At 44.2% G+C, this 21,626-nt stretch overlaps 1 protein-coding gene and 1 long non-coding RNA gene across 3 annotated transcripts in view; both read right to left on the minus strand.

Moving 5' to 3' along the window:
• The window catches only part of LOC120539124 (zinc-alpha-2-glycoprotein-like), a 117,257-nt gene that overhangs the window by 74,200 nt on the left and 21,431 nt on the right, over window positions 1-21,626 (minus strand). The gene's annotated exons all lie outside the window — the stretch shown is intronic.
• LOC120539125 overlaps window positions 6,510-21,626 on the minus strand; it is a 29,979-nt gene continuing 14,862 nt past the window's right edge. The window contains exon 2 of the long non-coding RNA XR_005635558.1: window positions 6,510-7,079. This is a non-coding gene — a long non-coding RNA (uncharacterized LOC120539125). The remainder of the gene's footprint in view (window positions 7,080-21,626) is intronic.

Consider the following 21,626-nt stretch of genomic DNA (forward strand, 5'->3'; position numbering starts at 1 on the left):
CCCTTGGGATTTATAAAGTATCTATCTATCTATCTATCTATCTATCTATCTATCTATCTATCTATCTATCTATCTATCTATCTATCTATCTATCTATCTATCTATCTATCTATCACAGTCATCTGTTGTAAATCTGTAAAAACTTTTTTACTTTGTTCAAATACAAAAATATGAAACAGAAATGGAGAAAAGTGAAGTGATGTAACATCATTACTCCAAAATGAAAAAGAGCGTCTGTTACTTCTAATGCTTCTAATGCTATGTTATGTCTCAGCAGGTAAATTAGCTCAGGTTCTCATGTATGTTGATCATTTCTAGATTACTGGTTGTGTTTGAATTATATCTGCCTGTCAGTTAGAGCTTTTCATCTGCACAGAAAAAAAACTCACACACTGTCACAGACCCCCAAAATGCATCACCACAGTTTCCAGATTTATAATCATTACTATGTCTGACACTCTTTTCACCTCCAAAACACTCTTGACATACTGCTCCTTTAGATTAATCCCTAACCCATTTCTTCTCCCATCCACATCATGATAGAAAAATTGGAATCTACCTCCGATCCACCTGGCCTTACTCCCCTTCCATTTAGTCGCTTATACGAAAAACATATCAGCCTTCCTTCTCTCCATCATATCGGCTAACTCTCTCCCCTTACCAGTCATACTGCTAACATTCAAAGTTCCTTCACTCAGTTCCACTCTCTTTACCTTCCTCCTCTCTTCCCTCCTCTGGAAACGTCTCCCCTTCATCTTCTTCTCCTTCTTCCACCAACAGTAGCCAATTTCCACTAGCACCCTGTCTGGTATGGAAATTTGTATTGTTGTCCGCATATTGATCTGGCAAAATTTTACACTGGATGCCCTTCCTGATGTAACCCTACCCATTTATCCGGGCTTGGGACCGGCACAAAGAAGCACACTGGTTCATGAATCCCCTGTGGCTGGGTTGTGCTTAGTTTATGTAAATGTTGCTAATACTAGTGAAGCTAACTTATTTGAGAATATTTTATAAAATTCTGCTGGGTAGCCATCAGGGCTGGCTGCTTTCCCACTTTGAAGTGAGGTTATAGCATCTAGTAATTCTTAAATCATCAGTTGTTTATCCAATTACGCAGCATTAAAATGATCTAGCTGTGGTATCTCTAATGAATCAAGTAAATTGTGTTTTATCTTCTTTAAACTGAGTAGAATATAAGGACTTATAATATCTCTAAATATGTGAGTGATATATTTATGATTAATATGTTTATCTCCATCTATGTTGTTAATTTCGGCTATTGCATTATGAACTTCCTGCTTGTAGATTTGTTGGGCTAAGATCTTATTGGCCTTTTCTCTGTGTTCATAATAATGATGTTACAATTTAAAGATAAGCGGTTCGGTTTCTTTAGACAAGATGCTAACTTGTGATTGTAAAACCTGTCTTTTCCTGTAGAGTGCCTCATTTGGAGACCTGGCGTATTCTAGATCTATTCTGGTAATTTTGCTAATTAAATCGGATGCCTTCGTGGTTTTCAGTTTATTTTTGTGAGAAAGATATGAAATAATCTGACTTCTTAAAAATGCCTTCAGAGTTTCTCAGAGTATACACGCTGACACCTCTGAGGATGCATTTGTCTCAAAAAAATAATCAGTTTGCTTGAATATGAATTCCGTAAAGTTCTCATCAGTTAATGATGAGATTAAGAAGTCAGCTACAAGATGACTGTGTAGGATGCAGTAATTTAAGCACCATGATCAGAGGGGCATGGTCAGAGATAACAATAGCATGATTTCATAGTGGGCAAAAAATAAGTATTTATGAGGAAATAATCAATTCTTGAGTAACAATGATATATGCGTGAGGAGAAGGAGTATGCTCTTAGGTCAGGTTTTAAGAACCTCCATGAGAAAGATAAGTTATGATCTGTTACAAACTGTGTAATTATCTTTTGCACTATTGGATGTTATCGCCATTGTATCTGAGGATCTGTCCAGGGGCCTTATATATTAACGATGTGTACACACAAAAATGTTGCATATGCCCATTTCCATGCTAACATCACAATGTGTAAAAACTAAACTTGGCATAAAGCCACACACATTTTCATACTAGCTCAATCCATTGCATACGAAACTTTTCGGCTCGGTTTTGAAAACTGGCAGCACTCAACCTCAAAGCAGTGCTACTGTTCCTTTATTTTTGAGATTCACATCCCTGATGCGGCTTTATTAAATACACTGAAATTAACTGGATATCGTTTCTTACTATCACTTTTAAGTACAATTTCCTCACTGTAAACTTGAACTACAGTTGTAATATTGCACAACCTGAGCCACTTATGTTTTCATATTGTATATTTGTCGTTGTTTTTTATTGTATTATTATTATTATTATTATTATTATTGTTGTTTTATCATTTTATAGGAAATACGTTTATGGAGGATTTGCATATTGAATCTCTTGTCCATCCATCCATCCATTTTCCAACCCGCTGAATCCGAACACAGGGTCACAGGGTGAATCTCATTGTACCATACACAAACAATAAATAAATTCAATTCCATTCAATACAAGAGAGTGCATATTCACAGATGATGACGACCGGCTTCTAAGTCATTTAGTAGATATCCAAGCACTGTCTTCTTAGAGCTCTTGATATCAATTTTTAAGATAAAATGCAGTAAAGTATGTTTATTACATTATACAGGTAAATTGTTAGCTTCATTTAAATAATGTATACTTTTAATAATTAGACGTGTAGGCAGAGTGGCACAGTGGTAGCGATGGGCTGGCGCCCCATCCAGGGATTGTTCCTGCCTCTTGTTGTATGCTTACTGGGACTGGAGCGACCCTGGATGGACAGATGGATGGAATAATTAAACTTGTACTAGGAAGATATTTTAATGTTCCTTAAAAGGTTTGAAGAATTGGAGTTCTAAGCTTATATATGGCTTGACATTTACTACAGAGCTGATTGTGTGGCGATTGGTTACTCGGAGAAAGAAAAGGAAGGACTGAAATTGGGGGTTAGTACATTTGAAAGAGACAGTACTGCTGCAATAAATTATTAATATTTCATCATGGATCACACAGTAATAATCTTGTGGAAGGAAGGAACAATCTCTAGACAGGGAGCCAGCTCATCACTACCACTACACCACCTTACCTCCATGTTTAATCCATCCATCCATTATCCAACCCGCTATATCCTAACACAAGGTCACGGGGGTCTGCTGGAGCCAATCTCAGCCAGCACAGGGCACAAGGCAGGAACAAATCCTGAGAAGGCGCCATCCCACCGCAGGCTTGATGGAAATGCTGGGAGGAAGTTACTCCACACTATTGCAGTCTTAGAAATATGAAGAATTCACAAAAATATTTACAAACAAGAAAAAGAAGTATATATACAAAAAGTAAAAAAGTGCACCAAAATCCAAATAACGTAAATTTCTCCACCATTTAAGAACAACTAGGAGATATCCATAATACAAAGAAAATACATACAACTATAGGCACAAGCTGTAATTATTTATTACACTGTAAACTGCTCGGCGATAAACTGCACCTCACATTCATGGATTGGCCAAAAGACAAATCCTGCAGGCAGGAAGTGCCTTTAATATTTTGATGAAGAAATTTAGTGCATGCTGTCTCTACCAACCAATTGTGGATGATCTAAGCACGTCCACACAATGCCTCTGTTAATTTCATTACAGTTTCGTGGGCTTTGGGCTTAACTACACTGCCATCTTCAAAACAATATTGTAAGCTTTCACCTTCTTTTTATTTTGCAACAATAACTAAGTGCTCCGCAACCGTGTCGCACTCCAGCAGCAGGTGGCCACGAGCCGCCACCTTTGGCCTGGACAATGTGTTATATATTTGCACATCTGTGCTGGGCATGAAGCCCGCAAGTCAAAAAGTATGTCATATTTGGAGTTACACCCCTGCCATGGTTGCCAGATGGCAAAACTCCAAGGGGGACTAACTTTGATAGGTTCAGTACTCCAAGGGGGACTCCCCATATCTACAACATCGATAGCAGCAACAATTCAAGGGGAACCCAATCTGGAAATCTACAGCCACAAAACTCCCCCCAGCCATCAAAGCGGCATTCATTGGTAAGGCCCACAGTGCTATCAGGCGAGTTATCAGCTGTCATTTGGCTGTAAATAATTCCCAGACCTGGCAGCCCTGACCCCCACACGTTGTCTTTTCACTAGAATTTTTCTAATTACGCAGTGAACACGGCTTCAGTATATGAAAAAATTGTGAGGCTGGTGATGTGGGTGCCAGAATGATGAACGAAAGGCTGAAAATGGTGCAACAGGTCACAAAAATGCATTGGTGCACCATCGTGTATATGCCCCACTCACGAGAATGTTATACTCGTCTTTCCTTTACCATTTTTGGTCAATAGGTCTGAGTCTCCAGCTTCACATTTTCCTCCTCCAGGTCAGTAATAGCAAGCACAACTCTTCTTCCATCAGTAGAGTCTCACATCCTCTGCTGTGACATTGTTAGCTATTCGACACTGGACAAACACTCTCCCTTAACTGAAAGTGACAATATCAACACACTGATCAAATGGCCACAACAAGTATAAATGTGTAGACATATATTGGCTACGATTTGCCAAATCTGAGACAAAAACGGCTTAACTAAAGAATCCATCCATCTATCCATTTTCTAACCCGCTGAATCCAAATAGGGTCACGGGGGTCTGCTGGAGCCAATCCTAGCCAACACAGGGCACAAGGCAGGAACCAATCCTGGGCAAGGTGCCAACCCACCGCAGGACACACACAAACACACCCACACACCAGGGCCAATTCAGAATCGCCAATCCACCTAACCTGCATGTCTTTGGATTGTGGGAGGAAACCGGAGCGCCCAGAGGAAACCCACGCAGACACAGGGAGAGCATGCAGACTCCACGCAGGGAGGAACCGGGAAGCGAACCCGGGTCCCCTAACTGCGAGGCAGCAGCGCTACCACTGCACCACCATGCCGCCCATACTAAAGAATCAAACAGGTTAAATAAGAGCCGCCATACTAACTCAGGAACAACACGCAGTGTACATATACACTGCACGACTCAAACACAAGACTCTGAGGCTGTCCAGTTGCAGTACTAGCCACCATGAGGCCAGATGTTTGTCAAAAAAGTGTGGCCAGCAGATCACCGGAAAAGCAGATTTCTACATGTCCATCTTTCTGCACCAGGGCTCTATTATATTTCATTGAAACAAAGGTATTACACTGCTGGTGTCTTTTCCGTGAACTTGAAGCAGCACAAGTAAAGCTTTCTTGGTGGGTTTTTCAAATTTAGTGCCACAAGGTAGTCCTCCATAGTGGTGTTTGGAGACAGGGATGTCACTCGTCACATTCTGTTTAGCATAACATCTTGTGATAGGCACACTCCTGATACTGATCTGCTTTTTTAATTACTGTGGCTACCTTTAAGAAGATAAATGGTATTCAACTTTTTCAACATCTCTGTTGGCATACTCTGTTTAGCCTTAACTAAGAAAAGTTCAATTGAGAACCGGAAACTTGTGATTAATAAAAAAGAAAGAGATGACCCTCATTTTAAAGGGCTGTGTGTGGGCCTTTGTGATTTGCACTCCCTATAAAGTTAAGCCTCATCTGTTACTCTGAAATAAATTAAGATAAAGTATGTTTAAAATCAATTAATTTATGTTAGGCATTGCAGGTATATGGTTCATGACAAGGGATAAATGCAAATCAAAATGCAAAGGTCAAACAAAAGGCAGTAGTTTAAAGGAGAAATGAACAAAAACAGCAGTAAAAGTAAAAAAGTCTGTAGATACTGTGACGGATGGCCGGGGTCCATGCCTGCCCCATCACCAAATACACTGGGGGGCAAGGGTGGGAAACCCAGTATCTCCCCCTGGACAATAGATGGCCGTCTCCCTGGGTTGCAGTGGTGTCTCTGACTCCCCCAGGGCTTCATGGGGGTTGGAGTTTTGTGCAGCCCTGTTGGGTTCTGCAGGCACCGCCAGGGGGTGCTACAGCAGGAACTGCTGGTCCTTTCGGGCATTGGTCTCGCCACACCCAGAAGTGCATCTGGATGTCGGTAATCAAGCACCTGGAGCACTTCTGGGTACCCAATAAAGGGATCCAGCGACAACCACTCAGTGGCCAGAATCAAGAGGAAGAGGATGAGGTTGCCAGGGAGGAGTGGTGGAGGAAGAGAATGTGCTTGGTTACCTTGTGTGCTTAGGGCACTGTGCTTGGGACTGTGTTGTGGCTGGAGGGATTACGGGGAAGATGTTCCCTACAGCTGAAGAAAAATAAATATTTGTTTTATTTTACCCGTGCATCTTGTGTGAATCTGTGTCGGGTCGGGCTCAATAGAGCGCATTTTCTTACAATACCTAAGAAGCATTTGAAACAATTAAAAGTAAAAGAAGAAAGTACTTGGAAGTTCACCAATTTGTTATAATTATTTCCCAAACAGGAAAGGTAACATCACAACAATACTCTTCTAGACTTCATGAATGCAAACAGATTTATTAAATGATTTAAGAAGATTGATATTTCAAGAAATTGAATCAGTAGACAGTTTTCCTTTGCTCTCTCTATACTCTACAAGTTGTTTCGAAAGTGTTCTTTACTTTTAAGCTCCCTTTAATAACATTTTGATTTTTAATATAATCATTGTTAATATTTACTGAGATGCACTTAAAATTAGATTAGACTGTAACTGAGCTAACCAAATTATAAAAATCTCTTCAAAAGAAGGAGTCCTTGATTAGCCCAAAACACTTTTAAAAATGTTCACATCTAAAGTGACTTTGCAATTTGCAATAAGTGTGTGATTGGTGACCTATTGCCTATTAAAGAAATATCAACACTGTACTTAGAGTGAAGGAAAAATATTTTTGAAGACTCGTCATACAGAAGATCAGATGGACAGACATCTTTGCTCATAACACCACCCAACAGCACCCATAATTTGTTTCCCCGACTGTTTCTTTTCTGGCCTTGAACCTCGTTGATCCATTGTGTAGTTCAAAGGTTTGATTAAAATAGGACTGATCTCTTCATGTTGCTTCATTTTTTTCCTGCCAAAAAAAAGAAATGAAAAATTATACCCTGAAATAAATGAATAAAAAAGGTGGCATATTAACAAAAGACAAAAAGATTTTTTGAAAGTAAATGTAAAATTCTCCATGACATATTGCTCAGACTACCGGCTTACAACAATTCCATTATCTAAGCCTGAACAGGGTCATGGGAGCTGGAGCCCATCCCAAAAGGCATAGGGCACAAGGCAGGAATAATGCCTGGTCAGGGTGCCAGTCTGTTGCAGGTTTACAGTAATACTCTGTTTGTATTTTATTATGTGAATAAATTATTACTGGTATATTTGATCAATTTCTTTGGAGGGCTCCACTTCTATAAATAGTGTAAGAATAGACAATGGCTTCATTCTATGTCAGCCTGCGTTGAGTACCACAGTGGGTGGACTGGTGTCCCAAATGGGATGGAGGATGATTCCTTTCCTGGCCAGGATGCCAGGGTACAGGAACTGTTACCCAGCCAGGAGGCCAATACAGTGGAAGGACCAGAGGAGACAACGACATAAGAGTACTTTCTCTCACAGTATGTTAAATGGCAGCATCCCTGGATTACGATTTCCACATGGACACCCGCCGGGAATGCTGGGACACTGTCTTCCAAGGTTCAGCTCTGTTCAGTTCAGTGGGGGCCTCCAGGATTCACAATCCTTACTTTCAGGGACTTCCATTTAATCCAGAAGTGCATCTAGTGGGATATGCTCTAGCAATGGAAGTGCTTCTGGGTCATAAATAAAAGAAGCCGTTCGACTTTATCCAGGCAAGTTGGAGTCAGGAGTGGAGGATGAACAACGCTCGCCTGGGAGGAGTGGAGGAGAAGAAGAGAAAGAGGAAGACTTTGTCGCATTGAACACAAAGCCCATAACAAAAGGTACTTGTGTTGGCGAGGTTGTGTCTGGGGTTTGGTGTGCTGCAATGCCCCCTACTGGTCACAATGCCTTTTATTAAATACCAGCTCAAATACCTGGTATTCCCTGGGTACATTTGTATAATGGGTTCAGGTAAGAAAGCAAACGTTTATGTGTTTTTGAAATGTGAACCCTTTTCTCATTGCTGGCTGAAATGCAAGTCTCCTGTCCGTCATCTACAATACATCTCTGATAATTATCAATTTCTCTGCTCTCATGTAACCATTCTTAAAATTATTAACTAATCATCACCTTTTCTGTCTTCATCATGTTAAGATGAATTTTGTTCTGGCACAAGTTCCAACACAATGCATGTTAATTTTTACATCAAACACCAGAATAGGGATAAACATGATCTTGTTAATTTCAAGTATGGCATGATTGTTTGTTCCAGATGTAATGTAACTGCTGATCTGCTGGGATTTTCAGACACATCAGTCTCTAGAGTTTACACAGAATGGTGTGAACAATATTACAATTTCCTATAAATGTCAGTTCTGCGGAGGGAATGCCTTGTTAATGAGAGGGGTCATAGGAGAATAGCCAGACTAGTCTGAGCTGACAGAAAGGCTATGGTAACTCAGATAACCACTCTGTACAACTGTGGTGAGCAGAAGTATTAACACATTGAACCTTGGAGCAGATCGGCTAAAACAAAAGAAGACCACTCTGGCCAGCCAAGAAGAGAAGACTGAGCCTGCAGTGGGGGCACTCTTACCAAACTGTTAAGGTGAAGACTGGTGGTAGGGTCAACATTTGACACCAACATCTTGAACCCATGTACCCAACCTGCCTTGAGGCCACAGCCCAGGCTGGTAGTGGTGGTGTAATGGTGTGGGGAATGCTTTCTTAGCACACTTTGTGCCCATTAATATCAGTCATTCATCATCTGACTGCCACTGTCCATTTGAGTATTGTTGCTGATCATTTGCAACCTTGCAAATCCAAGAAAATGTAACCATATTCCTCATCTCAAAATTGGAAATTAAAGCATAATAATTCCAAAAGTTGTAAACACTTTAGCAACCCAAAAGTGCTTCCAGTTTCCTCCTCTGTGATACTGTTTCTATTTTCCTTTTCTACATTTAATTTCTGTAATCTTGTCTACCATTCACACTGGCCCAAGAACTGGAAACTCATTGTTCCAAGGAAGCATCGCTCTATTGTTACTGCAAACCTTGTGTGTTAGCATCCAGTTTACAAACATATTCTTCAAAACATTGGTTAGACTTCTTTGTTAAACTGAACAAAAGGTTTTTATAGGTAAGATAATATAGGAGTGAATATAGCTTTATTTCTTCGTGATGCCCAAAATACTTTATATTTTCCTAAAACCTGTTTTTATTCAAATATGTTAATTATTTCTTTTTACTTAACCAACAGATAACACTGAGGTCGAGTAAAAAAAGCAGATGTTTGCCACACCTGTAAATGTGAAAAAGCTGTTTTAATGTACTAATCATAAAAAAAAATGCTGAAGATTAAATGATTGTAGCCTTCCATCCATCCATTTTCCAACCCACTGAATCTGAACACAGGGTCACGGGGGTCTGCTGGAGCCAATCCCAGCCCACACAGTGCGCAAGGCAGGAACCAATCCCAGGCAGGGCATCAACCCACCACAGGACACACACACCAAGGGACAATTTAGTAACTAACCTGCATGTCTTTGGACTGTTGGAAGAAACCCACGCAGACACAGGGAGAACATGCAAAGTCAACGCAATGAGGACCCGGGAAGTGAACCCAAGTCTCCTTACTAGGAGGCAGCAGCGCTACCCACTGCGCCACCGTGCCACCCTCAAACAGATTTACAGCTTTATGTTATTAAGCAGATATACAGTATGTTTAATTCTTTGTCATAATTACTGTACATATATGTACATATTGAGAAAAGCAAAATAAATCTACACATTGTCACGTCCAGGCTCCTGACTTACACAAAAGACAGGCAGGAGAGGACTGAGCAAAGAGAACATTTATTTCAGCACTTGCAGGAACAGTACTCAGCCTTTATTCAGCAATGGTGCATTAATTCAAAGTCACAGCAAAAGGACAAATTACTAATTGTCTCCATTATAGCAACTCCAATTCTTGAGTTTTAAAGAACTTGTAGATGTCTTCCTTGTGAGGGCTAAAGAGAGACACTGCAGAGGAGGCTGGGACTAGGTCAGAGACAGTTTGCACAGGACAAGAGAGAACTGGACAACAGGAGTGACACTGGCTTTAAGAACTCGTAGTAACGTATGATGAGTCCTTTACATGGTAGAGCTGCTGCTGAACTGACAACTGCCAACAACTTGACGCTTCTTTAGCATTAGAATGCTGTATAAAAGAGAGTTTCTCCGTAACTGAAGTGGCTCAACCTGTGCTAGGGAATGGGATGCACTGTGAAAAGTCATAATACAGTATATATAAATCAATATTTTATACAATGAGAGAGACAGTTGATTTCTGGTTGCAGACAGATAAAGTAGAAGACTTGCATCTGGAAATGTATCGCGTATTAAGGAAATGTAAATAATATTTGAATAAGATGACAGAAAGGGTGCAGCTACCACACCCTGCTGCTACTGCCACATGTCACAATGCTTTAACAATTCAAGCGCTATTGTGTTTGAAGCCACCCAGCCATGCACCCTTCGACCCATTTTTTCCTAACCAGGCCATGTGGGCACAGCTGGGGAAACAAAAACTGAGAATCAGACGAGAATGTTGCCTTTGTCACAAAGACTTTCTTCAAAGCTGTTCACGTCATGCCTGCACAGTGATTTGTGTCAAGAATTCAAATTAATTAAAGTAAGTGCTATTTTTCCTAGTGTTTAGTTGTTTAGTCCTTTCCTTCCTATTCTGAGATTTGCAGGTATTTTCTGGGCTAGCATTACGATGTCATTTAAAACAACATATTTTTCAGGGACTAATTCACATAGATATGGGTAAAGACTGGAGCACCAGTGAAACCCACATAAACACAAAGAGAAAATGCAAAATGTATGCAGACAGGGGCATTAAGATATTAAAGCAGACATTTACATGTAAAATAAAAGTTCATAAACACTAAACATATATCACCAGTAACAGTGGACTGCACGATAATGTGTAGTGAATACACTTGACTTATAGTTTCCATCCTCTTTCTCTGTACGTTGTCAGAAGTGGCTGGAGTGGTGACCCGGCCGTGACGCCCAGAAGGACTGGAGGAGGGGCTTGCGCCTTCCCCAGACCATCTGGGGGTGATCGCACTGGTTCCCATGGGGGCCACGAGTACAGAGCTTTGAAGCGTCACCCTGTAGGAGCCTGTGGTCACCACCAGAGGCCGCCCCCATGCCTTTGGAGTCCTGGACCCCAGGAAGTGCTGGGGGGAAGAGGAGCAGGGACACCCGGTGTTCTTCCGGGGATACAACCGGAACTTCTGCCACACTGGGGTGTGTCGGTGGGAGATTGCCAGGAAGCACCTGGAGCACATCCGGGTGTGGATAAAAGGGGCCGCCTCCCTTCATTCAAGGCTGGAGTCGGGTGAGGAGTGGACAAAGTTTGTACTTTCTTAATTTTTCACTTAAGCTGGCACTTAAGTGTTCAATCTGCCCCAAAATGATTTAAGATATGAAGAGTTAGGAGGAAGTGACTGCGAAGGTGGTAGGGAATGAGAACGGCGCATGTGCATGGCTGCCCACTGCTGAGAGTTGATTCTACAATAAAATAAAAATAGAAAGAAGAATAAAAATCATCTCCTCCAAAAGCGGATAGTAGACGTCATGTAGTATATGTGTAGCAAACTTCAGGTCAATAGGCCAAGCGGTTTGCGAGCTACAGGTGATTTAAAATCCTGGACAGACAAACAAACAGCCATGGTAGTGTATTATATAAGAAGACTAGCAGAATACCCGCACTTCGCAGCGGAGAAGTAGTGTGTTAAAGAAGTTATGAAAAAGAAAAGGAAACATTTTAAAAATAACGAAAGATGATTGTTAATGTAATTGTTTTGTCACTGATATGAGTGTTGCTGTCATATATATATAGACACAGACACACACACATACACAGACACACACACATACATATATATATATACATCTATACTAATAAACGGCAAAGCCCTCACTCACTCACTCACTCACTCACTGACTCATCACTAATTCTCCAACTTCCCGTGTAGGTAGAAGGCTGAAATTTGGCAGGTTCATTCCTTACAGCTTCCTTACAAAAGTTGGGCAGGTTTCATTTCGAAATTCTACGCGTAATAGTCATAACTGGAAGCTGTTTTTCTCCATTTACTGTAATGGAGATGAGCTTGAAACCCGTGGGGGCGGAGTTTCGTGTGACATCATCACACCTCTCACGTAATCACGCAGTACGTAGAAAACCAGGAAGAGGCCCAAAAAGCGCTGAAGAAAACATGCATTATATAATTGAGAAGGCAGCTAAACAATAAGAAGCGGCGAAAGTGACATATACAACCATATTCATGAGTTCTGCTACTTCGGAAACAAAGCACGATGTAAACCTAAACTTTAAATTAAGTTCATAGACAGGCTGTCGCTGGCGTTTGTAATTTAGTGCCTACCCATATAAGGCCGTCCGTCAGCGGCAATCCAATAGCAAACTGCCACGGGTAAATATTCACGGGTGAAGGACTGTCCTTATGCAGATGAAAATAAGATGGTTAGGGTGGTGTTTGGCACAAACTCAGCAAAACTGCGAGAGACCTCGGGTACATTAGATACAGCCATGGACATAGCACGAGATGGCACCAACACAGCTGGGAAACTTCGATACATGTACACCGAGTGGCTCACGTGAACTGACGCAGTGCACAGACAAAAAGCAACAGTTCCAAAGGGTGCTGAACAAAAAACAAATTACACAATTGAAAAGGCAGCAAAAAAATATGAAGTGTCTGATACATACAAGCATATTCATAAATGCAGCTACTGTGGAAACAAAGCACAAGGTGGAAAAAGTCAATGTCCCGCTAAAGGAAGACAGTGTAAAAAAACCCTTGCATGCAGTGTGTCAGGTCTCAGATAAAGAAGAAGACGAGCTGTTTATTGATGCAGTAAGAAACGAATCGATGAATGAAACCTGTCATCTTTACAACGATTGACAAACACGGAATGTAACTTGAACACAACACATCCTACAAATACGAACCTGATTGAAAGAAATAATGATAATCAAATCCTTGATGACAGCAACACTCAGTAAAACTCACAAAACAATTACTGTATATTGACAGTCATGTTACGTTATTTTTAAAATGTTCCCTTTTCTGTTTCATAGCTTCTTTAACACACTACGTCTCCGCTGCGATACGCGGGTATATATATATTGTAGCGACCCGTGGTTGAGTCTTAAAAGTTTTAGAGCCGAACTCTGCCGTGCACTTCTCCCAAGCTGTCGGCTAGCGGACTGCCAGCGTTATGCACGCAGCTGTACCCAGCTCTTTAGGTAACGAGCACTCGTGTCCCATACACCGCACTAACTCTGAGTGTCCGGCAATAATTGCTTAGACGAAATCTTAGCAATAACACAGCTCTGTCCTGTTGTATCTCTTTATTAAGCAGATAGCCAGTAAACAAAGCTTAAACTCATGACGACTGTCTTAGCGTTACCGTAGTGTCCGGATCCAGCTGCTCCATGGACCCATCGGAGTACCTCGGCGCGCAAAGCCTGGGGAACCAGCAGTTGTAATTGGTCAATTCCCCCCTGAGTGCTTGCCACCGTCTGTAGATTACGCCATCGTGCAACTCCAAGTTGCCCCACTGGGAGTGTAGTAGCTTGAGTTCAGGCCCCAGTGAAGACACGGTTTGCCAGTCGGGACATTCTTGGGTCTCCAACCAGCCCTTTGCCTTCTCTAGCGCTTGGTCGTTCGCTTGCAGTTGCCTCAGTTGGTCAATGGTGAACGGCTCCCCTGCTCCAACAGTGTCATCTAGCCCTGCTGATGCTGACGATGGCCCCAGACCTCTTTCTTCCTGTCGACGGCAATATCGACACTCGTTGATGAGGCATGGACGCCTGGAGAGGGCATCAGCATTGGCATGCTGCCGTCCTGGTCGGTGCTGTACCTTGAAGTCGTATTCTTGGAGGATCTCCATCCACCTTGCCACCTGGCCCTCTGGTTGCCGGAAATTTAACATCCAGGTGAGGCTAGCATGGTCAGTCCGCAGCGTGAACCTAGTGCCCAATAGGTAGGGCCGAAAGTGCCGTACCGCTAGGATCACTGCCAACAGTTCCCACTGAGTGACGCAGTAATTTCTCTCCGGTCGACTGAGGCTGCAGCTGTAATAAGCTACCACTCTCTCTCCAGCCTCCCCCTTCTGTGAGAGTACGGCCCCAATCCCCACATTGCTAGCGTCAGTGTCCACAACAAAAGGTTGGTTGGGGTCAGGGTAAGCCAGGACAGGCGCGCTGACGAGGGCAGCCTTTAGTTGTTGGAAAGCGGCTGCGCAGTCCTCCGTCCACCCCAAACTGTTGGCCCTTACTGCCAGTGTGCAAGGGGCTGGCAATGGTTGCAAAGTTTTTTACAAACCTCCTGTAATACGAGGCTAAACCCAGGAAGCTCCGCAGTTCGGTGATGTTGGCTGGTGGGGGCCAGTTGCTCACAGCAGCCACCTTTGCTGGGTCGGTAGCCACCCCACTCTCGCTGATTACGTGTCCTAGAAACTGGATCTGTCGGGCGAGAAGATTACATTTTTCGGGGTTCAACCGCAACCCGGCGTTACAAATGGCGGTCAGGACTTCCCTTAAATTATGCACAGCCTGGTCAAAGTCTCGGGCATGAATCAACAGATCATCCAAATAGACCACACAACGGGTTCGGGGAATGTCTTTTAGGACCCGCTCCATTAGTCTTTCAAAGGTGGCCGGTGCATTACAAAGTCCAAACGGCATTACCTTAAACTGCCACAGCCCTTGTCCTATGGTGAATGCAGTTTTGGGTCGGTCCTCTGATGCCAGTTCTACTTGCCAATATCCACTGCGCAAGTCCAAGGTGCTGAACCAACGGGATCCAGCCACATAGTCCAATGCATCATCGATGCGTGGCAGTGGGTAAGAATTCTTCGGCAGCTTGGCGTTTTGCAAGAGGCAATCGGTGGGGGCGCAAACGAATGGGAGCGGCGTGGCCAGTGTCAATGTGGTGCTTTACTAACGAGGTTCTGGTGCAGTCCTCCTCTCGAGCCGCAAAAATGTCCACAAAGTCGTTCAGTAAGTGCTGGAGTTGCTCCTGCTGTGGCGTGCTCAGATGTTCACCACTTCGACGGCCCAATTCTTCTACAGCGGCAACCGTCTCAGCTGATGGGGGGTCGTGCGATGAATTTGTCTGTCCTGCAATACTCTCCTGGGGGTTCTCTTGAATCCCTGCAACTTCCAAACAATGGTTGGGAGCCGGTGAGCAGTGGTGTCCAGGTGAATCCACGCTGGCAGTCCTTCCAGGACGGTTCCAGCCCGACCGGAGCGGCACAGTCTCATTACCAAAACAAAGGACGGCCCTTGCCACATCAACACGTGCTCCCCAGTGGGCCAACAAGTCCAACCCAATAATGCACTTGTCCTTAATGTCAGCAAGCCAGAATTCGTGGCTGGTCTGGCTCGTCCCTACCAACACGGATAACAGTTTCTTTCCGGGCATTACTGTCCGTTCACCCGTAACAGTGCGTAGTTCGCTATTTGTGGGGGTCCAGTCCCTGGGAAGAAGACCAGCGGTTTCGGGCAACACTCCTTTTTGTAGCAAACAAATAGTGGACTCCGTGTCCACTAAAGCACTGCATGGCCGCCCGTCAATAGTGCAATCTAGGTACAGTCCAGTGGAAAGTCCACAGCGCCCTACTTTAAGGCAGTCATTGTGGAAGGGTGCTGAAAAACGGAGCGAGGGTCCCCTCACGGCCTCACCCCGATGTCGTTTCCCGGCGGTGATGTTGTACGAGGCAAAGGACTTGGGGCAGGGCAATCCCTGGCAAAGTGCCCTGGTTCTCCGCATCGGAAACAATGGTCTACTCGTTGTCTCTGTAGGGGGGTTGATGTTGGTTGGGCGCGACTGACCTCCACAACCTCAGACGGGTCCCCTTCCGCCCTTCGTTCAACTGCTCTCGTTAGTCGACTCGGGCGTGGCGTTCGTCTTGTCGGTGACTCAGCCTGTAGCACCTCCTCAGCCCGTTCAGCCTCTCGTAGTGCCTCGCTCAAATCTCGGAGTGACAACAGACAGACATGCTGGCGGAGACGTTCTGGTGTGAGGCCCCGCAGGAAAGCATGAAGACTGAGTTCCTCCCTCGCTGCTGTCGAGAAAGTAGGGTAACCTTTTCGTGTATATACCCTGATGTCAACGGCAAAGGCTCCTACACTCTCACCATAACGCCGACGTCGGCTAGTCAGTTTCTCTCTGCTGCATTCTGCTGAGGTTCTTTGTCCAAAGCGACAGGTGAGAGCAGCGGTGAGAGCCTGAAGATCACGACACTCCTCCGATGGCAGATCAATGAGTACCTGAAGTGCGGGACCCTCCAAGGCAAGGGCCAAGTGTGTCGCAGCTTCCTCGCGGCTCCATCCATTGTGTAGCGCGGCCAGATCCACTTGTGCAAGGTATGGCTCTAAGGGCGTCAATCCGCTGTATCGCGGCAGCTTAGCAGGTGACCGTGAGAAGAGGACCGGCCAACTGGTAACCTGGGGTATCGTTGCGGTAGTTGAAGGTTCATTCTGGCCGTGCCTAGAAGATCGTAACACTGTCCGGGGAATACTGGCACCATCAGGCCAGTTTGCCTCTTTTCTCCGCACAGTTCTGCTGATCAGGCGCTCTAACGTAACGCTGTTCTCTAAGATGGCACACTCTAATTCTTCAAGACTCTGTTCCATAACGGCGTCTTCTAAACAGCCTGGTCTCCCACTTCTGACACCAATGTAGCGACCCGTGGTTGAGTCTTAAAGTTTTAGAGCCGAACTCTGCCGTGCACTTCTCCCAAGCTGTCGGCTAGCGGACTGCCAGCGTTATGCACGCAGCTGTACCCAGCTCTTTAGGTAACGAGCACTCGTGTCCCATACACCGCACGACTCTGAGTGTCTCGGCAATAATTGCTTAGACGAAATCTTAGCAATAACACAGCTCTGTCCTGTTGTATCTCTTTATTAAGCAGATAGCCAGTAAACAAAGCTTAAACTCATTGTATAGCCATTGCCAAGGTCATTAACAGAGCCATCTTTCTCATTGATGGTAACTATTTACAATTACAACAACCCCGGACGGCGATACCCAACCCACCCCACCGGTTGAGCACAAACACATACAACACTTACAACAAGAAAGACAATTAGGTTACTTGGTTAATTTAACGCAACAATAAGCTTTTACATAAATTACCCATAAATTACCCACAATGCATTTACATAAATTACCCACAATGCGTTACTCCGCCAGCGCTTGCTGCCGGGTCACTACAATATGTATATATATACCCCGATCTACATACTCGAATAATGGATACTTTATTCGCCATTAATGATTGTTTTGGTAAAGCCATACTCAGTGTTGTTATGTTGTGGTATCAATGTTATTTAATTTGGGCAGTAGGGGGCACTGTACAAATATATATATAAATAGAACTGGAAGAGGGATGAGGAGAGTTCCCAGAAGGAGATTGTATGAGAGAGGCTTTTCTATAATAAAGAAGGATTTGAAGACTTCTTTGTATACTAATCAATATATAACAAAATTGGCGACGAGCAGGGTTCTAAGCAATGATGGACGCTTCTACTGTTCCACTACCAGCTGCTTTTCTTCCCTGTCCAGGAGAGCCCACGCTTCCGTTTGATACGTGGATGAAAATATTTGAAAATTATTTACTTGTTATTGGGGCAGATGGAGACAACTGGACGGGAGCCAGGAAACGAGCTTTGCTTCTGCACTGTTTGGGCACTAAAGGACACAGACTTTTCTAAACATTACCAAATACAGGTAACAGATACACAGAGGCCGTAGCGGTGTTGAAGGCGCATTTTCTGCCCAAGTGCAATGTGGTTGTTGAACGCCATAAATTTCATAGTAGAGCCCAACGACATGACGAAACTGTGGCTCAGTATATTTCTGCGTTACGAGATCTTGTATCTACCTGTGATTTTAAAGATAAAACTGATGAAATGTTACGGGACCAGTTGGTAGAAAAGGCAGCCTGTCCACGTGTCCGCGAGAAGTTATTATTTGAACATGACCTCACTCTTGAAAAAGCGGTGATGCTCGCTTCGCAAATTGAAGCTGCTAAAAATCAAGCAGGGATCCTGACGGCCTCTTCTCCAGCTTCAGTCGATGCAGTTCAAAGTACGATGCTATCTACACGACGCCGCGATGGTCAGGCCCGCGTACAGCCTAGTTTTGGCACTCCTATTAAATCCAATAAGAATCGGTCGTGTTTCCGCTGTGGATCCAAAGCACATCTCGCAAATGCTCCACAGTGTCCGGCTGCGTCGGCTACGTGCAGAAGCTGCGGTAAATCTGGACATTTTTCTCGTGTATGTCGCTCTCCTACACAAGACCGAGTTCGAGGTATTGAGGTTCCAAAAACTACCACTTTGTGTGTGAATGATGGTACAAACCGGCCTGGAAAAATTTCATGTTGTGTTATAATTCAAGCAAACGCTTCTAAACCGTATTCGGTGCGTCTCCTCGTAGACACAGGCTCATCTGTATCCATTTTACCCAGCGGGTTATGTAACCGGTATTTTGGTACTTGTAAATTATCTGCACCTCCCGTACGCCAGCTCTGTTATTCCAAAGCTGAACTACCGGTTATAGGATGCCTCCAAGCACGAGTTTCATATGGAGCTGTCACGGTACCGGCTACTTTCTTCATCGTGCAAACCGGTACCCCTTTACTAGGCATGGACTTAGTTACATCTTTGAAATTGCAGATCGAAGGTAATACAGTACTTACCCCACCAGCCCCAGTGCTACAGTTGTCTTCCACTCCATTCAGAGGCCTAGGATGTGCAAAGGGTTTGTACATAAGGTAAGAATCCGGCCAGAAGTTTCGCCGGTGCAGCAGAGATTAAGGCGCTTGCCAATATCAGTACGGACTGCTGTTTCTGCTGAACTGCGCCACTTGCTAGATGCAGGAATTATTGAGTCCGTGGATGCTTCTCCATGGGTATCACCAATAGTAGTCACACAAAAGAAAACTGGTGGCATACGCTTATGTGTGGACCTTCGTGAGCCTAACAAGGCAGTTATTGTTGATTCTTTTCCGCTGCCACATATTGAGGAACTGTTGTCTCAATTACGAGGTGCTACTGTCTTCTCCACTATAGATCTTGCAAACGCGTACCATCAAGTGCTCTTACACGAGGAGAGTAGGGACCTGACTGCATTTATAACACACGATGGCTTGTTCCGTTTTTGCCGTGTTCCCTTTGGGTGGCGTCCGCTCCAGCCGCGTTTCAAAAGTTACTGTCAACACTTCTCCGTCATCTTCCAGGTGTCCAGAATTACCTTGATGATATTATTATATATGGATCCACGGCTGCTGAACATGATCGTCACCTCTCAGCTGTTTTAGAATGCTTGGAGAAGGCCGGGCTACAATTAAACAAGGACAAATGTCATTTCAAGCAGACCTCCCTTCGTTTTTTGGGGCATGTCATTTCTGCGGAGGGTATTTCGCCTGACACAGAGCATGTAGATGCTTTCCTTAATGCACCCCTTCCCACAGATGCTTCAGCTGTACGTTCATTTTTAGGGCTAACATCATGGTATGCAAAGTTTATACCGCATTACCCCACGATAGTAGAACCTATGCGTGCTTGCTTACGTGGGCAATCCAACTTTGACTTCACAGAGGACGCACAGCGTAGCTTCCATAGGGTCAAGGAATTAATTCTGACGAGTCCTGCTCTGGCAATTTTTGATCCTGCTTTGCCTTCAACTATAGCAACTGACGCTTCAGACTACGGATTGGGTCCAGTATTTACACAAATGCATGCTGATGGAACAGAGCACACCATTGCTTTTGCTTCTCGTACACTTTCTCAGGCCGAGAGGAAGTATTCTACAGTGGAAAAGGAAGCCTTAGCGTGCGTTTGGGCAGTTGAAAAGTGGCGTACGTATTTGTGGGGACACCGTTTCACTTTGAAAACAGATCACCAGGCCTTCTTACTACGAAAGGTATGGGGAGAGCTGGTTTGCGTATTGCCCGATGGTCGGCACGTCTCCTTTGCTTTAATTATGACGTGTTGTACCGCCCGGGAGCGCAAAATTCGACTGCGGACTGCCTATCTCGACTCCCTATAACTGCTCCAAATGTGCCATCTGAATTCGAGCCGGAATATGTTGCCCTTCTGTCCACGGCCGTGAAGGCAGTAAGCCATGCAGAATTCGAAGCTGCTTCTGCATCATGCCCAGAACTGAGTGCCGTACGGGATCGCATTCATTCTGGATGGCCTGCAAATATTTCACTTGTACCAAATGAGCTCTTACCGTACTTTCGTATACGGCACGAACTGTCTGTTAAAGATGATTTTGTATTCAGAGGATCGGATCGATTAGTTGTGCCGGTTAAATTGCGACAGGTAATTGTGGACCTAGCACACGAGGGTCATCAAGGAATTGTCCGCACAAAACAGAGGCTTCGCGACCTGTACTGGTGGCCGAAAATGGATGATCATGTCACAACAGCAATCAAGTCCTGTCAGCCTTGCCAATCCAATGATAAGACCGCAAAGGTGTGTGCTGCGCCGTTACAACCCGTACCTTGGCCAGACGGGCCATGGCAGAAAGTTGCCATTGATGTGGTAGGGCCGTTTGAAATCGCACCTGCAGACTGTCGCTTTGCCTTCACACTAATTGACTATTATTCGAAATGGCCTGAAGTTGGTTTTACGTCCCAAATTACTGCTTCAGCTGTAGTTGTTTTTTTAATATCTATTTTCAGTCGCCATGGCAACCCTCAATGCTTGGTATCTGATAATGGTCCTCAGTTCACATCCTCAATGCTGACCACATTCCTACAGGAGAGGGACATTCAGCACACTAGATCTGCAAATTATCACCCTCAGGCTAATGGAGCAATTGAAAGGTTTAATCGAGTGCTCAAGGAAACGGTACAGACGCTTCATTTGCAGCGTAAGCCCTGGAAATCATCTATTACGGAATTCCTTCACATTTTTAGAGCTACGCCACACGCAACAACGGGTATTTCGCCCTTTGAACTGCTTCATGGACGCAAGATGCGTACCAAACTGAACTTATTGCCTTTGTCAACATTTGTTGGACTAGACGATGCAAGTATAAGACAACGAGTTGCTGCTAAACAGAATAAAATGAAGGAATACACGGATGATAGAAGAGGAGCTCGTGTTCCGTTACTGGCCAAGGGAGACACAGTGCGAGTAAAAATGCCTACCCGTGTGTCCAAAGGATTGCCACATTACAGTAATCCCACGCCTGTACTTGACAAAATTGGAGAAAGCAGCTACGTGCTTGGAGACGGTAAAGTATGGAATGCAGCACGGTTGTCCCCTTGCGCACCAAATGCAGATTCGTCAAATGACGCGCCAGCCGCGGATCAGTCATCTGGTGCGCCCCCTACACGGGGATTCATTCTTTGAGAGTTTTCCGCCTCCGATTCCAACAGTGAAACCACCTGCTTTG

The sequence above is a fragment of the Polypterus senegalus genome, chromosome 11, assembly GCF_016835505.1.
Source record: "Polypterus senegalus isolate Bchr_013 chromosome 11, ASM1683550v1, whole genome shotgun sequence".
In the NCBI taxonomy this organism is placed as follows: domain Eukaryota; kingdom Metazoa; phylum Chordata; class Cladistia; order Polypteriformes; family Polypteridae; genus Polypterus; species Polypterus senegalus.